General features: G+C 40.7%; 1 pseudogene; it reads right to left on the bottom strand.

The window, feature by feature from the left end:
- Window positions 1-10,432: 10,432 nt before the first annotated feature.
- On the bottom strand, window positions 10,433-14,267 carry LOC100434651 (G-protein coupled receptor 83-like; annotated as a pseudogene).
- Window positions 14,268-22,047: the final 7,780 nt, after the last annotated feature.

Genomic DNA, 22,047 nt, shown 5'->3' with positions numbered 1-22,047 from the left:
CTACAATATTTCCCCATTTATCTTTGATCCCATGGCTCACTACTTCAACCACTATCTTGACAATATCCTAATATTCTCTCTCTTTCATCCATCCATTGCACTTACCCAGAAAAACCTCAACTCAGATCATTCTTTCTTCTCCAATCCAAAACTCAGGCTGCTGACAACTTCTATAGAAACACTACTTTGAATAGTGAGACCACCGAAAATTAATGGTTATCAGTCTTACTTGGACTCCAGACATTTTGTAGAGATTCTCTCTTCAGTTCCCAACAATGGCTATTTCAAGCTTCACATAAAAAATTGAGATGATTAGTCAAAATTCCCGATTCTACGCATTCAAAACTTATCTGCATCCTCCCCCTTCTTTACCTTTTTATCTCCTAATTCTTTGAAAGAGATGATTATCCTTCTACCAAAGCACAATTTTATTTCCCCCCAGTAGCACCTACAATGATTGAAACATTTGCGTAAATATTTTCTTATATCTCCTTAACTTATCTGTAAGTTCCATGAAAGCAGTGTCTGTTTTCATCACACTATCTCAGGCATTTACCACAATAATATATGTCTGATTTATATTGGTTTAATTAATATATACTTATTAGATTTCCTATTTACAATGGTTGATATCTGCCTTTGGATTACTTAAGTAAAATGGAAATTATTTGAAGGCTCTGAAAGTAGGATGTGGGCCTTAGATAACTGACCAAATTTTAGAATTGGCAGATGCCAAGGAAACTCCAGAAAGCCAAAAAGCAGACACCATGACAGTTTTCTTATAGTCCAGTCAAGTTGAGTCAGAGAGCTACTGTTGCTGCTACTATTCTTATGGTTATGAATGAAGACCCACCAATTGATTGCTTCATTCTGTCTGTTATAAAGCCTCAGGAGAAAACATCTGGTTGATAGAGCTTGGATTAACATCTTACACCCTGGCTATATGGGGGGCATAAGAAGAAAAACTTCTGGTCCCTGTTGACTCCATAGTGGAAAGCAGGTCCTGGAATAACCCTCCTGTAAAAACTACTGTCATGATTACTTTTATGTCAACTTGATTAGGGAACAGGGTGCCCAGATATTTCATTCAACATTATTCTATTTGTGTCTGTGACAGTGTTTCTGAATGAGACTAAGTAAAGAAGAGTGACCTCTCCAATGTGGTGGGCCTCATCCAATCAGCTGAAGGCCTGACAAAAACAAAAGGTGATAGGTGGCATAAGGGAGCATTCACTCTCTGCTTGTCTTTGAACTTGGACACCAGTCTTCTCATTTTCTTGGACTGGAACTTATATCATTGGCTTTTTTGGTTTTCAAGCCTCCTGATTTGGACTGGAACTACACAGCCAGCTCTCTGGGGTCTCCATCTTGCAGACTATGAGACATAGCCTCCATAATCATACAAGCCAATTCCTTGTAGTAAATGAATATCTCTTTCTTTCTCCTCATCTCCCTAGAAATTAACACACACACACACACTCACACACACATAAATATTACAAAAATAGTTTTTAAAAACATATATATAGTCATGTTTTCTATACTTGAAAAAATCTTCACTGCAATTTTGCTGAGATCTGATGATATAATATATATCCTGGTTAAACTGTGTTCAAAGATCTTATACTTTCCATTGTATACACAATTTTGCCTTTTCTAGGACAAGATTACAGTTCCAGTGTGGGAACTGGAATGCAGAAGAGGAATCAGAGGCTGAGGTGTCCAATTGATTATATAGATCAAATATGACAGGCATCAAAGCCTGACTGAAACATAAATCCCCAGGGCTTATTTCATACCACACCAAAAACAATATTTGTGAAAAGAAAAAGATTTTATACCTCTGGACATTGTGTTGTGTTCACTCATGTTCTGATAACCTTGGTCTAGATTGGCTCAAAACTTGGCAAAATCAAACTTTTAGGTAAAAGCTGTCTGTCTTTATTGCCTTACTCTGCCTACCCCAACCAACCTAGCTTATGAGCATGAAATTAATTTTGCTATTCAAGTATCCCATGTATCTGGAGGAAGTCAACCTAGATCCTAGTTTGTGAATCTCCACAGAGAAGCTGTCATCTTGTTATTCATAAGAACAACTATGTAAATTTTATAAGTATTGTGTGATATGAAGATGTGGTTATATGTCTGAGCCTATAATGTTATGTGGCCATCTTTTCTGTTCCATGGAAAAGACAGAGTGACTATCAGGACCCTTGGACTATAAGGGGTTCCTGTGAATTGAATGCTTTGGTCTTGGCCGTTGAATAGGCTAATGCATTTATATATAATTATAACATCATTAGCCAACAAATGTAATTGTTCCTAAATAGAATTCAGCTTTGGCTTGACTTTTTCAAAAATCTGATAGCAATAAAATATATTTATTTTGTTCTGGGCCTTCTCAACAATTAAGTAGATGTTTGAGCACATATATACTGTGTATATTTCAATGGCTTATGGAGCAATCAATAATTTTTTTATCTACTCAATAGCATTCATGTCTTTCCTTCTTAATCCCTAGTTGCTGAAGTTATTTCAAGAACAAATTACCTAGGTCTGAGAAAAATAAAAATCCATAAGTGTGCCCAATATCGTAACTAATCACATTCTCATTAACTTTACCCTGTGTAATTGAGACTTTCTCTAATTTACCTGAGAAGGACCTCACATGTTTATTATTTTGCAGATCATTTAAAAAGTGTGTAGCTCAACTGATTTATCATAACATGCAAATAGATTGCACATATTTTTGTTGGTGCATTGAGAGTTTCTATAAAAATAATTTGATCTTAATTAGCATGGACAAAGGCAAAAAACAGTGGTAGTATTTGATAGCCATTTAAGAATTGGCTGCTTTTGAACCAAAGTGATGAAAAAGTTCCTATTAGCATCTTGTGTTAGTACAAAGTAGACAAACCTGTTGTCTTTGGGACTAGGAAAAAAATTCCATTAAAAAAGAACATGTAAAATGAAACTATGGTGATAGAAATCAGAATAACAGTTACCTCTAAGGAAATACAGACAGAGGGCATTAAGGAGCTTTCTAAAGTCCTGGAGATCTTATATATGTTGGTATGAGTAGTGGTTATACAAACATATGCACATGTAAAAATTCATTTTGCTGTACTCTCAACATTTGTGTATTTTATCATATTTTCTAGTTATGAAAACAGAAGACAGAGACTTGATTCCTCAGTGGATTCAAGAATAAACTGTTTCCTTTGTTCACCCTGGAAAATTTTCCAAGTCAGACATCATAGGATTTGCTTTTATGTTATACCCCCACCGCCATCCATTTCCACCTTAACGTCTACATGTTGAACACATAAGAAGTTTTCAGTGTTGACTTTATTTTATGACAGCCATTATGAATTACAAATACCCACTACTGTAATGTATACTCTCAGCCTTCCCTTCCACCAACCAGACCCATTCCTATGAGAAGAGCTTAGAAGTGCCGTGAACAAACATTTATATGTGTGTGTGTGTGTGTGTGTGTGTGTGTGAATACATATATATCCTAATCTACTCTCACTTCCCATACACCGACCTACCCCACAAATTATCCCCTACCTGTAGTCCCTCACCTTCCCAAATCAGAATTCACAATCAAACATTAAATTAGGGTACAGAAAAGTAGGGACAGGGTAGAGAATATTTAAAGAAACAGTCACAAGTAAATAAATAACACATCCCATCTGGGAACCCAAAATAATGTCCATCCTTCTGTTGTAATACAGTGAGACTTCTCTCATTCCCCTTTGTTAGGATGTCCCATTGCAATTGACCAATGTCTAAACAGGAAATTTTATTTCCTGAGGCATTTAAACACAGCAGGTGCAGCTTGAATAAAAGAATTTGGTAATCTCACAACCTTATTCTCTGGGTCTTCGGTCCCACACAGCCCAAATTACCACTACGTTTAAATTGAGTAGCTAGTATGTGATGTGCATGTACATACAGGCCTAGGATATTTTCCATCATTTCACAGAGCTCGTGAGAAAGGACAGGGCAGTGGTAAAAGCTAAAAAACTTAAAGTCATTAAGTTCAGCTGCATTGCATGGTGAGGAGTTGTGAGAGCGTGTGGAGGGGCACAACTCAGGTGGGTGTTGCACTATGAAATAAATTTCACTAACTACCTTATGAAGTCTAAGGGTCATTTATTTTCTTTATTTCTTTTTTAATATTTTTGCATTTAAATTTTATTTTATTGAGGATTTTTTTTACACTAGACTTTTCAACTGGAGTTCTGAGTTGAAGGTATAAAGGCATTGACAAACATAGTCTCTTCTCTAAAGCTACAAATAAAGTATTCAAGTTGTCTAATTCTTAATGAAGGTTTTCTACTGCCTTTAGATCAGTGGTCAGAGTGGGAAACCCTATACATAGAAGGTCTTATGGGCCAGCTAGATCTGTGTCTCTCTCCTAGATGCCTTTTAGCATCATCCCATAAAAAATACCTAAACTGATAGAAACTTTATTTCCAGCAGGATCTCATCACAAAAGAATAGCAGGATTCACTCCTGATTTGTAAATTCTGATGCTACATTTCAACTAGTCCAATTGACATAATTATATTTATGTAAATCTAAATACCAGCACTTCCTTCATACCTGAATCTATTACATCAAGAAGCTTATACTAAGTTATAATAATAACTAAACTGTTTCCTCGATGCTCACCTTGGGCATCTAGATAAGGCAATTCTTTCCTTTAACATCAAACTTTGTTTAGGATGAATAAGATGACCCTCAGAGCTGTGGAACAATTGAAGCTGATCCAGTGCTTTGCAGTTTTCAGAGAACATTCCCATTCACCAGCATATTTGAAAATAAAATCTACAGTCCTATCCAGGCCCCCTGACATTCTTTAATTTTTCAATATGAAAAAAACATTGAGAACAAATATTTGTTGAAAAATAATAAAAGATCTTATTTTGGAAATCACAAAGTTATCATCACATATAGGATATTGCTATTACTATTTCTACTTTTACTATTACAAGAGAACAGAGTTTGAACTAAACACAGAAATATCTTTGAACAAGAGTTATCAAATAAACAACTTTACCTCCACTTTCATGCTGTCCCAACTGGGTCAATCTTTTCTTCTTCATATGGCCCAGAGGACAGTAGACTTCATCCCATTGTCTAGAGATGTTGTCAGTCATCAGCAGTGGTGGGGTAGCAAATAGATGGTCTGAATGTATAATTACGGTTCCAGATAGGCACGTGCTGATATTATGGCATATACCTCTCCTGACACAAAACTACCTATTAGATCAGATTATAGAGAAACAAACATATCCAAGCTTAAACATGTTCTCACAGGGTAGGCAAGGTAATTTTAGACCTCTGTTCTCTCTTCTACTCCATGTGTGCTAAGGAGGGACCAAGCCTACAAGTCCCACTGTCTTATGAGTTCCCAATTGCCTACAAACTTCATGTGTGATCTTTTTAAATAAAAGGACATTTAACCTTTAGTATTCTAGCATGGGCCAGCAAGGTCCTTGTTCTCTCATCAAGGGCTTCTTGAATCTATGTGTGCAATTTTTGTGTCCACGTATATGTTTATGTTCCTCTGTATATCTTTGTGTAATTGTGTATGGATGTGTTTATGTTCATGCGTATTAAAGATGCTACTCCTTTACGGTTTTCTTTTTATGTGTATGTAGACATTAAAGTACGTAGATTTTCTTTAGAACAATAAATATCCAATTGACATTGTTACACAGATTTGTAAATGAGACATTTGCTATGTTAGGGTGCTAGAAATGTGAGTGATACAACAGGTTTTAATAAAATGGTGTCAGTGACCACAACAAAGTACAAAACAACCACTGAATCACCCAGAGAAATGATGAAGATATTGAAAAGTTCAGTTTGTTCATTCAAACAGATAACTGAGTGAAAGAATAATGAATTAAAAACAAAATTTAGATTTGAAATTGGCATTATGAAAGATCTCCTATATTTGTTTTAAAAGTGTACAATCTGTGTGTGCATTTTTCTGTATGTGTGTGCATGTTTGTAAATGCTTATATATGTGTGTGTTTATGTGTGTTCACATGTGATGCATGTAGCTGTGTGTATTGGTATATGTGTGTATTTTTATATATATGTGTGCATACATGTGTGTGATTATGTGTGGTAACATACAAAGATACCTTAACTACAGGAAGGAAGAGAATTCTCATTGAAAGAGGCCTTCAGCTCAGAAAACCTAGGAGTGAATCTACATGCCACATACATGAGTAACCAACACATATGGTTGACTACCAGCAGCTCAGATATCTATATCATAGGGTGAATTCCCCCACTTCAGTCTGCCTCATCTTGGTGCAACATTAGATGAACTTCGTATAGAACTTACTTTTATCAAATAATTTCTCTAAATATCCTAGCTTGGACAAACATACAGGTTTTTTTGGCATTGGACAAAGGATAGTATATGTATTTGTCAACTTCTTCTGCCTTCCATTGCTGTAACTCTTTTTGTTCAGTTATACATTTCACAAGTGATGTTATTCTAAGAAGAAGATGACACTACTAATGCACAATCAGTAGGAAACACACTTTAAGCTTTTTATCCAGAAAGGAAATGGGTTTTGCAGGGTTATTTACACAACAGTTTTGCTGAGTCTTCCAGGGAGCTGATAATCATGTTCAGAAAAAGGCTGCTTAAGGTGAGTTGTGCCGTCTGTGTCAATGAACACATGTGGGGTTTTGAAAACACATGACCATTGTTATTTAGCACCATTCTCAAACCCACAGAGCTTAATGATCATTCATGGGTTAGACTCTAGGACCTAGAGTTCACTAGCATCATGTTCCAACCAAATGAGCCCCCATGCCAGAAACTACAATGGTAGCACTCTCAGACATGTCTGGGTTTGGAGTTCAGATTAGTTGCTACCAAAAAAATATATAAACCAAACCCTACATGAAACTCAGACTACTCAGAGCCCTAAATCTTCAAACATCACATATCTCCAAAGCTGATAGGCAGACAAAGTTCTGTGTGTGTAAAGTTCACAGCTTCGGCAGCAGCCAACATTGAAGCTGGATCATTTGTCAAGCATTCACCATTCCATAACCCCAGCCTTACTGAGGGTGAAAAAAAAGTCTAATCTTTTGTATAGAATAAGCGTGGGAGTAGGAAGGGTTTTTTTCCTGGGAACATTAGGTGAAAATACAATAGCACAATCATCATTTAAATTACAATGAGAGCCCTTTTCACCCAAATTTCTCCTAAATCTAAGCAGGAGAAGGAAAGTATCACAGCAAAGTGTAATTCCTCAAAGAAGCACCAGGTACCCAGGGGCAATTCCACTATGCCCTCTTCTTATGCAGAGGCAGAGCCCTAGACAGTCAGCTCATTGTCCTGGGATGTATACATCTTGCCAAAAGGAGAAGAGAAAAGCTATGTCTCTGTCCTTCGTTAGGTTAATGAGAAGGATTTACATAAGCAGGGGAAAAAATATACTGGTAGAGCTCACCACTCAAAAAGACTTTTAATCTCAAAGACAGCTGAAGATAAAAGCAAATAATAGATAGATGTGCAGATTATAAAGGTGAGAACAGCAGATGTGATCATCTATTCAGCTCAGGACTTCTCCATGTATCTAGTACTGTACTTGCTTGACAAAAGTATTATATATATAGATAAAATATATTAAAGAGTTTGGATGTTGAAGATAGAAAGGGAGATGAAATAAAGGATTAATTCATGGAAGTGAAAATGGAAAGAAACAAAGCAAAAACTACAAGTAGCTCTTTCTCCCCAATTTCTTTTTTATCCAACAAAAAGAATTAAATATTGTAGCAAGTGTGGAAATTTACCAGAGATATTTGGGGTCCTGACTCCAAAAACCCTACCTTATCATATAACCAAGTAGAATCAGACTAGCCAAAAGCTAAACTTCAGTTAATCTGCTTCAAGCTCCTGGAAACTTGCTCATTCCTTTCCAGAGGAAACCTAAAATGTCATTGAATTATATCCTTGTTAAAAAGAGAATGATTAAGTTGAGGAAAGAAAGAGAAGATAGTGGAGGAGAAAGAAATGTAAGCTGAGGCACACATGCATACATCCTAACAACATGATGATAATCCACTCTAGAAGCTGCTAAAGCCAATGAGGTGGTATGATGACTACAAAAGTTACAGCAAAGGCAGCAGCAAAAGTTGAGAGCCAGTCAGCTGGGCCTGGGACTTCCAAAAACCTCCAGGGTTGTCCTGTAGTGATAGGAGTCTGTTGTTGTTATCATTTCTATTACATTTTCAGAAGTTATTTTGTGTCTTTAGGGAAGTAATTATGGAGAAGGAGCAGAAAGGGAAATGATCAATATCTAAAATGCTATAGAATAAGAAGAGGTTGAAAAAAAAATGAGTGGACAGAGAAAAGACATGTCTGACTTGGGTACAATTCCTTCAAATTAAACTGGGTCATATACTTGGAAGATGCTGCACAGTGGTACTTCCCAACAGACACAGCAGCTATGGACTAAGCCTGGACAGTTTCCTCTATGCTTCTGGGGTGAGCCAGTTTATTCCCCAGGAGGGCATAATGGGCAGTCAACTTCTGACAGTCAGAACTGAATGAGAAAGACAGATGCAGAAGAGAAAAATGTAAGCAGTGGCTACCACTCACTTTGACCATCAGATGTACTACACGGAGGCCTACAGAATAGTGCAAAGACTTGTTTATATTCAGAGGCTGCAGCTTCCTGGATCCCCAGGCTTCCAGTAAGTGTAAAAGAAATCTGAATTCTGAAGAGAAGAGAGAAATATGAAAGGGAAATGACAGACAATAGCTAAAACACAATAGGAAAGCAATATTTTGAACCATACATCAGAGTTCAAAGAGATAAAGGATGTAAGATAGATAATGGAGAGGAATAAAGAAAGAATAAAGAATTTGAGAAGGACTGGTGCTAAAGAAGGAAGGGCTCAGGAGGATTGAGGAAAAGTGAGAAGGGGGAGGAGGGACAAGGAGGGAAGAGGAAGGAAGAGGAGAGAAGGGAAGAGGAGAATTGGAGAGAGGGGAGAGAACTGGAGAGTGGGGAGAGAAGTGAAAAGGATCGGGGAAAGAAGATGGGTAGGGGTAGGAGGGAATGGGGAGAAGAGGGGAGGAGGATAACACAGGAGACTGGGAGATGGAGGATAGGAAGAGGTATGAGGTGGAATTTGAATGAAGAAAGGATGAGAAGGAAAAGGATGAAGAGGAGTAGAAGGGTGGAACAGAGGGGAGGAGGAAAAGGTGGAAGGGAAACAAGAAGAAGTGGGAGGAGAGAAAGAAGACAGGGAAGGTCAAAATAAAAAGGAGAATTCCCAGAGTAGTGAGGAAGGGAACGAAGAAGAGGAGGGGAAGAAGATGAGAAGGGGATGAAATCCCACTCTTATCCTGGCATTATCTTGACACACAATGAGCAATACTCTTCAAAGTGCCTCAATAACATTATCTCCAGATGAAAGGCAGTCGCAGGAGGATGAGATATTACTTCTTTTCCACTGAGTTGAAATTCTCATTGACCAAAGAGATGGGAACAATAAAACAACAGTGAGCACATTATGTCTCCTCTCTTTCCAGAAAAAGAAAGGCAAAACTAGACAGCACAAATTTACACAAGAGAAAGTATGATGGTAAATGTAGAGTGAGGAAACATGGAGAATATTTTGGATTTTGTAGTGCTAACTTTGGCACTTCAATTTGCATTGCATTCAAAGGGGAGCTATCAGCAAATTATTGTATATCAATTTGGGAAAATAACCATGGTGCAACTCCTCTGCATGTGTAAGATTCCTCATTCTCACTCTGCCACAAGGAGATAGTTACGACCAACTACTTACACTTATGAGAAGCATTGAGTTCCTGGATAACCCAATACAATTTCAGAAACTATACCTTTCCCTCCTGGCATTTCCCTGGGAATATGATAGACAAATTAGATCTCAATCATCTAAATGAAATATAAATCAGAATTTCTAGGGTATCTTGCACTTCCTGAGACAACGTTTGTGATATCAGATGTCAAGTGTCATGGCCAACTGGCACATAATGATGGAGAGGGGAATGGTGACCAGAATCAGAGAGAGAGTTCAGGAGACCTCTCCCCTCACAGGTCAGAATAAAGCTTTCCTTTGAGTGATGGAGAAAGATCTCTGATGAGCCTGAAAATCTAATATCTTTGCCTTACCGTTAGGAGAGAGAATAAAGGAAGAAAACCGAACAGGAAAAAAATAAAAAAAGAAGAGAGAAGGAAATGAAAGACTGAGTGACACAAATATGGGGGTTCACATGTCCCCAACCCTTCAAGTACCCCTTCTGTTCACCTGCCCCCCACGCCATGAGAAATGAATGAATCCTATTTATTTTGGTCCCACTCTATCTTAGGGATTTTGAGGATGGAGAACGTATTGTGGTCTGGGCAGCTTAAAGTCTAGGCACTTGTGAATAGAGAAAGATTTCCACCTCTCGGAATGGAGGGGAACTGGGTAGCTCATCAATATCTTTGAATTGTGGGAATTTGGGCACTCTGGGTTTGGAATCTACCCAGGCAAGGTGGTGAGTGGGTGAGACAGAGCTGAGTCAGCAGTGCTCCCCTCTTAGGCAGCTGATTTCTTTAGCAGCATCTTCTGAATTTCCATGATAACCTTCTGAACTTCAATCCAGAAGTTATTGCTGAGCCAGAAGTGGATGTACGGGTTGTAGCAGGAGCTGCTAATTGCCAGCCAGTGGAGGAAGAAGCAGAAGCCATTGTGGCTTGAGATGAATTCTCTGCATAGCGGCACCAGGCAGAGGTTAAGATGGAGCCAGCTGATTGTGTAGACAAGCACCATTGTCATCAGCATCTTCAGGGTCTCCTTCTTCTCCCCATGCTGCCAGATATAGGTGTGGATGCTGATGTCATCAACAGCATTATGGATCCACAGCTTTTTGCCCACATGACCATAAACAACCACTAGTACCATTAAGGGCAAGATGAAAAAGAGCAAAAACAGTTCTCAGGTCAAGGTATTTCCATGAAGATTTTGAAGTATATGGGAAACGGTGTAGGCAGACAGTTTCTTCAGCTATGTTTCTAGGTTATAAGACAGACAGAAAGAGAAACATCAGCTTTGTCTTTTCCCTGAGGCCTACAGCCAGCTATTTTATGGAAGTTTGGGCGAAGGAAGATACATATTTACTGTTTGTGTCTGCATTAAGCTTAAAATCTAGAGTTAAAAAGCCGGGAGACTTTGAGTTCACCCAGTCCAGACCTCTCATGTGATATATAAGGAAATTATGGCCCCCAAATGTGAAGACTTATTTCTAATAACCAAATGCTATGAGAGCTATTGGAAACTGTTATGGTAAATCCCAAGTAAAAGAAATTTATTTTTATACCTATGTTTGGAAATGTACTATTGCAGTCCCTACTCCATAAGTTATTCCATGGGACTTCCAAGGTCACAGGTTGCTAGAATCCAAACACTGGTTATACTGTGTTATTCTTACCCAATATCCACTTGGTAAAACTTCTGGCAAATGGAATGTGGCAAAGGAGCACAGGTACTCACAATCGAGATGATAATGATGCTAACACTGTCTTGTATTGGAGTAATCCAAGATTTCAGGGGATATAGCATCACCTGGAAGAAAAAGGACCCCAGACTCATTCAACAATTCAAATTAGGGTTACTTATTCACCATTCATCAACTGGCATTATGGTACAAACCAGCAAATACTGGGTAGGTAGGTGAGAAGTATGCTTATGTACTAAGTCAGTTGGTAGATGGGTGGCATTTTGCTTCATTAAAGACCAACATTAGTTAATAATGAGGGAAATCTTTCAGTGGGAACAACACACACTGGGCCTGTCAGAGGGCAGGGGATGGAAGGAGGAAGAGGATCAGGAAGAAAAGTGAATGGATGCTGGGCTTAATACCAGGGTGAGGGGATGATCTGTGCCGTAAACCACCATGGCACATGTTTACCTATGTAACAAATCTGCACATCCTGAAGTTGTACCTCTGAACTTAAAATAGAAGTTGGAAATTAAAAATAAATTAATTATGAATTTCAGTGGAAAAAATAAAGAAATGCAAGTGGACTGACTTTAAAGCTTTTGATTCTGAACAGGGAGGTCTGTGGAAAAGAGGAATGGATGTTCAAAGGTGTGACTTATTTTCCCTTTATCGTATATAAGTGGGTAAGAATTCCACAAATCCATTCATTCTTTCTCCCATTTAGATTTCTTCATACCCCTTTTCCTTCTAGCTTCATCCCCTCTCCTTTTGATACCTCCATGCTCCCCTCCTCCCTCCCTCCTTCCATGCTCCCTCCTATCTCCCCATCACCTATCACCTAAATACCTCCATGGACCCTCCCATCTGGCTTCAGTTACAATCTCTTTAATCTACCTTTATGTCTCTCTCACCTCACTCGTTTTCTGGCTCCCTCCCTCTCAAGTGATTAACTATGTAATTCCTCCCAGTTTCCCACTCCCTACCCTACTTGCTTCCTTTGAAATCACTTTCAGCCTTCCTCTCAGCTCTTTCCTCCACAATTCTTTTAGTTCTTTCCCACTTTAGTTCCTGAGCTCTCACTCACAGACTTCACGCTCACAGCCCAGACTCAACTTACCACCAGTACTGAAGCCACACACACCTCTGACTCAACCCTTCCCTCTTTCTTCCCTTAGCCGGTCCTGGAATGCAGCAAATAAGAAATGTTTTCCAAATGAGAAGAAGACCATTCTTTTATCATTTGCTCATTGCCACATCTCTGCTCCCATAGCACCATAGATGGCTCATACCTGTAATCCCAACACCTTTGGAGGCATAGGCAGGAGAATTGCTTGAGCCCAGGAGTGTGACACCAGCCTGGGCAACATAGCAAGACCTCCATCTCTATTGAAAATAAAATTAAAAAAGATTTGATTTGGTGAAGGTCTGTTTTTCACTATCTTGCAATCCCTCAAAGTATACATATACATTTATATATCTTAAACGATTCAAAGTACTTTCTAGGTTATTTTTGATCTTATCTGTATCTAGGAGAAGAATTTGCCCCTTTACAAGACATAAAGGCCCGTGAGAAACACATATCTGATGTTTGTCTAGGGAAATAGAAGCCATGGTAATCACAGTTACATAGGCACAAGAGTATTGGGCAAAGCGAATGAAGTGGCCTGTCATCTTCCCAAACACCAAGGAATTACACAGATAATGCACCTATGGGAGAAAGGGCAATGGCAATGTGAGGCACAGGAAATCACCTCTGAGTCCACTTACAAGCCCCCAAACACAAATAAAGCCCTCTTTGTTATAATAATGGCAAACCACTGGCATTATTGTCTCAGGAAGCAAACAAACAAACAAACAAACAAAAATTTCCACACTGCAGCTCTCATGCCCTCTCCATCTTCTCACATGCAAACGTTCAGGCTTGAAGAAAGGGACATCAAATCACAGAAGCTATTAGCCACCTCAGAGTCCAAGCAATGCATTTGAAAGGTGAGGAAACTGAGGCTGGGTCTTTCTGACATAGCTCTGAAACACATGTCACCCAAAGCTCACCTGCAACAGGTCCCTGCTGAGGTCAACCTAAGACTCTCTCAACAACTGCCAAGGTAGGAGATTAACTCAGCAACACAACCACAATCTTGTCTGCTGTAGTTTGTTTTCCCCAATTTGCAAACCCTTTGTGTTGTCTCTCAACCATTCCCCTCTCCATGCAAACACTTTCCAAATCAGCCCAACCCATTCAGGGGCTCCCTCCAGCCAAAGAGATTTCTCCTTTGCAAATGCAAAGTTGTACCTTTGCTCTCACCCTGCACCCAAGGTCCCCCTCCTCAATTAATACCCTGTTTTTCTTAGCTCCCCCTTCACCATAGTAGGCTTACCATGGTGAAGGGGGAACTAAGAAAAGCCAGCATCATGCTGGTCACAGAGATATTGACAACGAAGAGGCCAGTGGCGGTGTGCACCCTTTTGTACTTCATAATCACATGGTTTAAGACACAGTTGCCTAAAATGGCAACAAAGACCACCACCGTGTACCCTATTACTAACCAAAATTGCGCCTGTTCATCCTGAGACACCATCTCCGAAGTTATGGGACCCGATGTGTTGGCCAGGTCGCCAGTGTTCCACGTGTGGTCAGGCAGCTTGTCAATCATGGATAGCAGGTTATCCTAGCCAGCGCTGCCAACAGCACCTGAGAGGTGGTGGAGGTGATAAGATCATCAAAGCCGCTGGGCACACTCAGAGCTTCATGACTCATGGTGCCGGAGTTCAGGAAAGTCCCTTGGGGCAATTCTGTGGTTGGGGTGTCCAGCTTGACTCCTTTGGAGTCAGCGAGTCCTTAATCTAATGGGTGAGGGAGTACCTGGGGAAGGGTGAAGGAGGAGTGGAGCGTCCGTGAAGCTCTGGGCTAGCAGAAAGGGAGTTTTCTAAGGTGTATGGGTTAAGAAGAGGGAAGAAACACCAGTAACCAGCAAGAAGGACTGGACTGGCTTGGAGTGGGCAAGTGTGCAATGCTGAGCTAGGCAATAGAGCGCTGGGCAGGAGAATGCAGCTGGCTCCAAATGCTCTTCAGCCTGGAGAGCTCAGGCAGCATTCGTTCCGAACCTGGGGACAGCATCAAGCATTACCTTAGCACCGCTCCTCCTCTGTGCAGCCCAAGATCGTTCAATTTCCGTTGCCTTCAGTCAGTCTATGAGTCTGTCCATCCAAGGCCTGCAGGTGCTCTGGGCAGGGCAGAGCCAGACACTGCTACTAGCATTGGGAGCCGTGCCAGTGTGCGTGCCTTCTGCAGCTCCCCTCTATAGAAAATCGAGGGGTCATGCTAGAGCCAATGGAGGGGCAAGGCTGAACCCCATCCTATCCATCCAGGTGGGGTGCCAAAGGGGCTGGCAAAATCTTTGTTGCTCCTCTCTCAGCCCGACTTTTTTTGCTGCTTTTCATTGGCTTTCCCACCTCCCTCCTGGTGTAGTTGAGATCTGGGACATATCGGATCTTCTTTAGGCACTCCCCACCATCGGTCTTCTTCACCTCCTCTTTCCCTTACTCTCTTTTCTTTTCTCACTGGCTAGGAGGAGCTGTGTAGCAAGGAACTGAGAGGGATCTGTAAAGACTATGGTGTCCCCTGGACTTGGAGACCCATGGTCTGGTGGATGAGAGGGATGCCTCACTGGATAACAGCGACCCAGGCAGCCATCAGGAGGGAGAATGGTCACCAGGAAAGGCATGAACAAATTTTAGAGTTTTCCAGGAAGAAGGAGGCAGGAGGTAGTATGAGAATGGGGAGGGTACACCAGAGTCCTTTTGAGCCCAAGTGAGGGTAGCTTGGAATGGGATCACCTCTGTTTTCTCCTGCACTATGCACAGCTATCAGCCTCAAAACTAGATGCGGTGACCCTGGGGTTCTGTGTCTGGCCATGGGAGACACTACAGTCTCCTGAGACACTCAGGGAGTACCACTTTGGGAACTGGACTGTGGCAGGTTACTCATGAGACTGAAACCATGTCCCCAAGGAGAGTTTAGGACTTAGGAAGCCTCTGTAAAACCATTTTTCCAGAGTCCAAAACTGCAAATGAAGAGATGGAGCTCAATCTTTGGGGTCACAGTGGTAAAAAGGTGAGGGCTCATGGGCGGAGAGTGCCTTTTCCCTTGAGAATTTTAAGCTACTTTCCAGAGAAGGAGTCCAGAAACGTTTGAGCCACAAGTAGAGCAACAGAGCTGCCCCTTAGAAGTGTTTGGGGGGACATACAACAATGTCCTGAACTTTTAAGGGTTAGAGAGTGTCCTTTTCTTATCATCCCCTACACACCCCCCTCTCATTTATAGGTAGAGAAACTGAGGCTTGGGAGGTAAAGAGTTTAAGGTCACAAAGAGTTACCAGAAGCATCAAGACTAGAAATGAGAAGTGAAGAGCCTGGCATTGAGAATGATTTGCTCTGCAGCAAGCTGTCATTTGGAGAAGTCCTGGTATTTGTTTTAACCACAATCTCATGACATCCTGTTCAACCCCATCACACAGGGGCTGTGGAGGAGGTCAGCAGCTGCATCCCTCTTCTCCTAGAGGATCCGGGAGAGGAGCCACTTGATGTCAATAATGTCAGTAACTACTTATTAAGGCATAAGCAGAAATTCATTATCACCATTATTATTGTCATCATCATTATCCAGGCATGAGAAGTCATTAGGCAGCCATAAAAGAGGCAAGCAAACTTCAGCCATACATACCTGTGTGTGTGCGTGCGTGCGCAAACTTCAGCCATACACACTTTGTGTGTGTGTGTGTGTGTGTGTGTGTGTACATGCAGGGACCCTGGTTACATCTTGTTGCTTATGGGTTAAGGAATGATTAAAGAAAAGCTCTGAGTGTCTTGCAGCCTTTTTGGAGTGCTCCAACTCATGGGAAGATGGGCTGTTAGGTTACCACTGAATGACTAGTCAGAAAATTTAATTGAATCCTGGTATTCTGAGTGGGAGTTAAGCCTTCTGTATTTAGCTAGAACTGTGTTTGGAGAAATTATATGGCTACCAGATAAGATTTTTGAAAAAACAAATAAAGAAAAAAGGAGGAAAGAATAGGAAAAACAAGCTGTGCCTTTAGTCCACAGAGCAGAGACCATAAGTAAAAACATTTGAAAGAGTTAATAAATATTGGTTCTACCATATAGATCCACCTTAGAACAGATACTGAATGGGGGCTTGGAATCATTGATCTTCTTTGATCCCTCTGCAGCAGTTTCCACAGGAAGACTACTAAGATACATCAACTGGAAATCCAAGGAGCATGTTCTCTGTATCTGACACTGAGCTGGTTTCCTAAGGGCACAAAACAGCTTAAGGTTTGGTTGGGGAATGACAGATGTTTTGACAAGTAGCTGAAGACAAAACTTCTGAACTCTATCTGGAGAAGTACAGAGGGGTGGTAGAAAGGGGTTAATGTGGGAGGATCCGATAGGCAGAGGCAGGCAAAAGTGCAAAGATGTAGTCTTGGCCTCCACTAGCCTATTAACTGTGGTCTTTGCTTTCTTTGGTCTCTCTGAATGTGAGTTCCTCTCTCTCTCTCTTCTTCTCTCCCTCCCTCTTCATTCTTGCCCCAAGATTCAGACATTTAATTTCAGAAAAGACAACTTCAATAATTCTTAGATGGATTCAACCTTTTCTCCAGGGCTTGAGACTCAGCCACTGGAGAAAAGGTTGAATCCAAACAAAAATGGTTGTGTATATTTCAGGGCAGGGAGCCCACCTCCACCCATTGCCCCCCAAATCAAGTTTGCATAGTTCTGTATATTAGAAAAGCCTGTATCAAATACAGCAGAAAGTTATCTCTTGGAGCCTCTGAAATTCATTCTAGTCCTGTAACAATCAAGAAGTCTCAGCTCAAGCAAAATAGCTCCCAGTTCTTACAACAGCTTTTTTCCTGAAGGTACTCAGTCTTAGTCACTGCAGAATAAACACAAAAACAAGCAACCAAAGAAATAAAAACCACACACACATATGAGGCATAAATTTCCTACATCTTTCATTGGACCTCCAGTGACAGCTCCTGCCTTTGTTCCTTGGCCCTCAATGCAGATCTCAGCTCTTCCTGGATTTCCCAGTTTTTGCTCAAATGCTGACAAGGAAAGGAAAATACCACACCCACTACAGTAAGCCTCAGCATTCAGTGGAACTTGGGTGACATTTTCCTTCCAAACTCAGGGTCCAGGGAGCCAGGAAGAACTGCAAAACTCCCCATTGGTCTCAGCATCTACTGGGTCTCACTCAGATCAGAAGTCCTAAGCTAGCTACTTACCATGTTTTTCCCTGCCTTAATCTAACTTTGGCCTCAACTCCTCATCTTTCTTCAGTCACCCTATTAGTAACTAAATCCCTGTTCAGGACTGGTGCCTGCTTAAAATTTTTACCTAATTTCTGGGTTCCTGTCACCTATGGGCAGGCTTGCTAGTGATGGTCAGCCCCTTCTAATTTCCACCAAGAATTCCCAGCACTGGAGTGCCAACCATATTGTCCCCTCTGGTACTGATAGACTGTAAGGGAAATGACCAAATAGCCATGTCCATTGGATACTGTGCAAGGATCACCAGCTTATGTTACCAGAGCCAAAAACTTCTATTGGTGATAGTACCTTCAGCTGCTTGACACATTGTCCTACAGGGATCCAGAGCCAGATGCTGATTCTATCCCCATATACCATCCTCCCTGCTGTGGCCAAAAGCAATCTATGACACCTCACACATAATTTCACAACTTTCCACGTCCAAACGCTGTTTTTGCAGCATGCCCTGTTGCCTCAGTTCTCTGATCTAAAACAATAGAAAAATATGCCTTGTCTAAGGGGTCACAGAGGGTTATGCCAAGTTGTGGTCAGTGTGGCTATGGTCAAATGCAGCTTTAGAAGGTTATCTCTGCAGGAATCCATGAAATAATGTAGCAGGACTGGCTGGGAAACCTCTCTAGCCTGGTCCTCCCAGCTCTAGAGGAGCAGTAGCAGCTCCATTACCAGAAAGAGACAAGCAGTAGAAAGAAAAACCTTATTTCAAATAAGGACAGAGATTACCTTGTTGTTGCCAACTGCTGGTGGCTGGAGATAGTAGAAACCAATGAGACAGAGTGAATTCTTGAATTAAGGAGTTCCGTGGCTGTCAATTATGCCATCTCTTTATCCGGTAAAGGCATTCCATTTCCAAAGGGTCACCTAGCTTCCGCTTGCACTCCCTCAGAGAGAGAAGATGGTACCCCACAGCTGCCTTTTCTATTGTAAACTTGAGAGGTTCAGCTTTCCACTGAGCCAAAACTTGCTTTCTAGTGATTTCCAACCTATGACTCTACTTCAGCTCTCTGGGATCACACATAACCAGTGTAATTACTCTTTCTCATGACAACTGTCCAGATAGTTTAAGATTATGTTCATATGTTTCTTTGTGTCTCATTTTGTCAAGGCTATGAGGTAGATAGAGCCTTGTAGCTGGAAGAGAGAGAGAGAGAGAGAAATGAATAAAAAACTGTCCCTGACAACTCAGAGAGGAAAAACTGAGATGGGTAGAAACAATTCAAGCAGCACCAGCACCACAGTACCTATTTGTAAGATATGGCTTTTCCTGGGTTGCCTTCTCCTCAGGGCATATTTTACTGCAATAAAAGCAGTAAGAGAGGCAGAAAAAAGAACAAGGAAACAGTTAATCTTGGAGATGTGGGGAGAGGGCAGGAGAGGCAGCCTTCTGCCTCTTCCCTCATAAATAAGTCCAGCTGTGAGTACTGTGTGTGTGTGTGTGTGTGTGTGTGTGTGTGTGTATGTGTGTGTGTTTATCTGAGGAGAGTGTCCAGAGCATTTAACTGTGGAGTTAACCCAATCTCCATTAGGATAATTCTGCATGTTAGCAAATGCAGCCTTCTAAAGAGACGAAATCTGCCTCTCTTTTTCACCCATGGTCACAGTTCTCTCCTAGAGGCTTCTATAATCAGCCTAATTTCTTTTCCACATGATAGCCTTTTAGCTATTTGAAGAAAGCAATTTTGCCCCCACCTAAGGCTCTTGCCTCTTCCTCCAGGTTAACTTTGACCACTTTCTCAAATAGCTGTGGTAGTAGCAATGATAGAATACTGAGAGAGTCTGAGCAGAATGTATAACAGAGAGAAGTGCTCAGAGAATAGCTTATCCAGCCTCCACAGTATTCAAAGAAGGAAACAGAGGGCCAGAGAGGACTGCTAACTGGATCTAGTGAGCTCAGACATCTGCTGTTTTCCTGCAGTGTCCTCCTCACTACCTCCATTAAGCTGGAATTCAGGAAATGATCTATCAGTCATTTAACATGTTAGTATCCATTGAGGTGATTTTGTTTTGTGCTCTTACAGGATTTAAGTCACAAAATCAAAAGCAGTGGCAGTGGCAGAGAACAAGGAGTTCTAAGCCCACCTTCTCATACATGGGGACACTAAGACAAAGAGAGGGATAGGCTATAGCCAAAAAGAATAAGTTGTCACTAGAAACCAAGATTCCTAATTGCTGTCTACTCTAGGGCTCTTTTCCCTGTCTTCAGTTTCTGCAATTTGTCATCCTTCTGACTATGGGCTTATTCTTCCCTCCCTGAAAAGAAAGAAGGGTTTTCTGGTGGGCATTCTCTAATCTTTCTTGACACAGAGTAGGCCTTCAATAAACACAAGCTGAATGAATAAATGAACAAATGAATGTTTGCTCTTAGCTGACTATCTTAATTTTGGAATCTCCAAGCTGGAAGATTCCTGAGAGATATCTAATCAATCTGCTTATTTATTTTGGTTCAGAAAACTGAGTGTCCCAATCTTTGTCTTTTAACAATTGAGAGTTGTGAATATGACTTCTGAATCCTGTTTTGCCTCTAAATTACAATGTAATCAAATGTAAACTACAGTGAGTGCTTACTCCTTTCTGGGCTTCAGTATTCCTATCTGTTCAATGAGGAGGTTAGAGTAAATATTCTAAGGGCCTTTCTAGCTCAAATATCCTTTGATATCCATCACTGTCATTACACATAAAAGTAAAGCTATTTTTGACTTTTATGTTTCAAACCATACATGGAGTGTGTATAGAAATAAGCAAAGATACAACACATCATCTCAAACTTTAACCTCAGTAAATGATCCTGAGATTGGGGGTGGGAATCTTAGAGGTATTTTGTACCTATTCGTAATAAAATGGTAACTGAAACTAACACAGGAGTTATTAAGAAGTCATTTTAGGCAGATAGAGAGGGTAAGGAGTCTTCAGTAATTTTTTTTTTCTTTTAATAAGGGAAGCTCCCAAAACATTTCTTTTTTAATACAAAAGGGTCTTGAAAAGCCAGGTCAGCCATGGGCAAGGACTTCATGACTAAAACACAAAAAGCAATGGCAACAAAAGCCAAAATAGACAAATGGAATCTAACTAAACTAAAGAGCTTCTGCACAGCAAAAGAAACTACCATCAGAGTGAACAGGCAACCTATAGAATGGGACAAAATTTTGCAATCTACCCATCTGACAAAGGCCTAATATCCAGAACCTACAAATAACACAAACAAATTTACAAGAAAAAGACAACCCCATCAAAAAGTGGGCAAAGAATATGAACAGACACTTCTCAAAAGAAGACATCTATGCAGCCAACAGACACATGAAAAAATGCTCATCATCACTGGTCATCAGAAAAATGCAAATCAAAACCACAATGAGATACCATCTCACTCTGGTTAGAATGGTAATCATTAAAGAGTCAGGAAACAACAGATGCTGGAGACGATCTGGAGAAATAGGAACGCTTTTACACTGTTGGTAGGAGTGTAAAATAGTTCAACCATTATGGAAGGCAGTGTGGCAATTTCTCAAGAATCTAGAACTAGAATAACCATATGACCCGGCAATCCCATTACTTGGTATGTATGCAAAGGATTATAAATCATGCAACTATAAAGACACACGGACACATATGTTTATTGTGGCACTATTCACAATAGCAAAGACTTGGAACCAACCCAAATGTCCATCGATGATAGACTGGATTAAGAAAATGTGGCACATATACACCATGGAATACTCTGAAGCCATAAAAAAGGATGAGTTCATGTCCTTTGCAGGGACATGGATGAAGCTAGAAACCATCATTCTCAGCAAACTATCACAAGGACAGAAAACCAAACACCCCATGTTCTTACTCATAGGTGGGAATTGAACAATGAGATCACTTGGACACAGGGCAGGGAACATCACACACCGGGGCCTGTCATGGGATGGGGAGCTGGGGGAGGGATAGCATTAGGAGAAATACCTAATGTAAATGATGAGTTGATGAGTGCAGCAAACCAACATGGCACATGTATGCCTATGTATCAAACCTGCATGTTGTGCACATGTACCCTAGAATTTAAAGTATAATAAAAAAGAAAAAAAAAAAAGAAGAAAAGCCAGGCCAGCAAACTTTGAAATGCAAATGCCAGCAGTTAGAAACTGTGTCCATCCAACATGGCAATTCCTGCCCTCTTCTCCTTGTCATTGCATGTGCCAAGCATCATGGCCACTTCCAGATGACTCC

The sequence above is a fragment of the Pongo abelii genome, chromosome X, assembly GCF_028885655.2.
Source record: "Pongo abelii isolate AG06213 chromosome X, NHGRI_mPonAbe1-v2.0_pri, whole genome shotgun sequence".
NCBI classification, from domain to species: Eukaryota; Metazoa; Chordata; class Mammalia; order Primates; family Hominidae; genus Pongo; species Pongo abelii.
The sequence above is the reverse complement of the archived record's forward strand: the minus strand, read 5'-3'. Positions and strand labels throughout refer to the sequence as shown.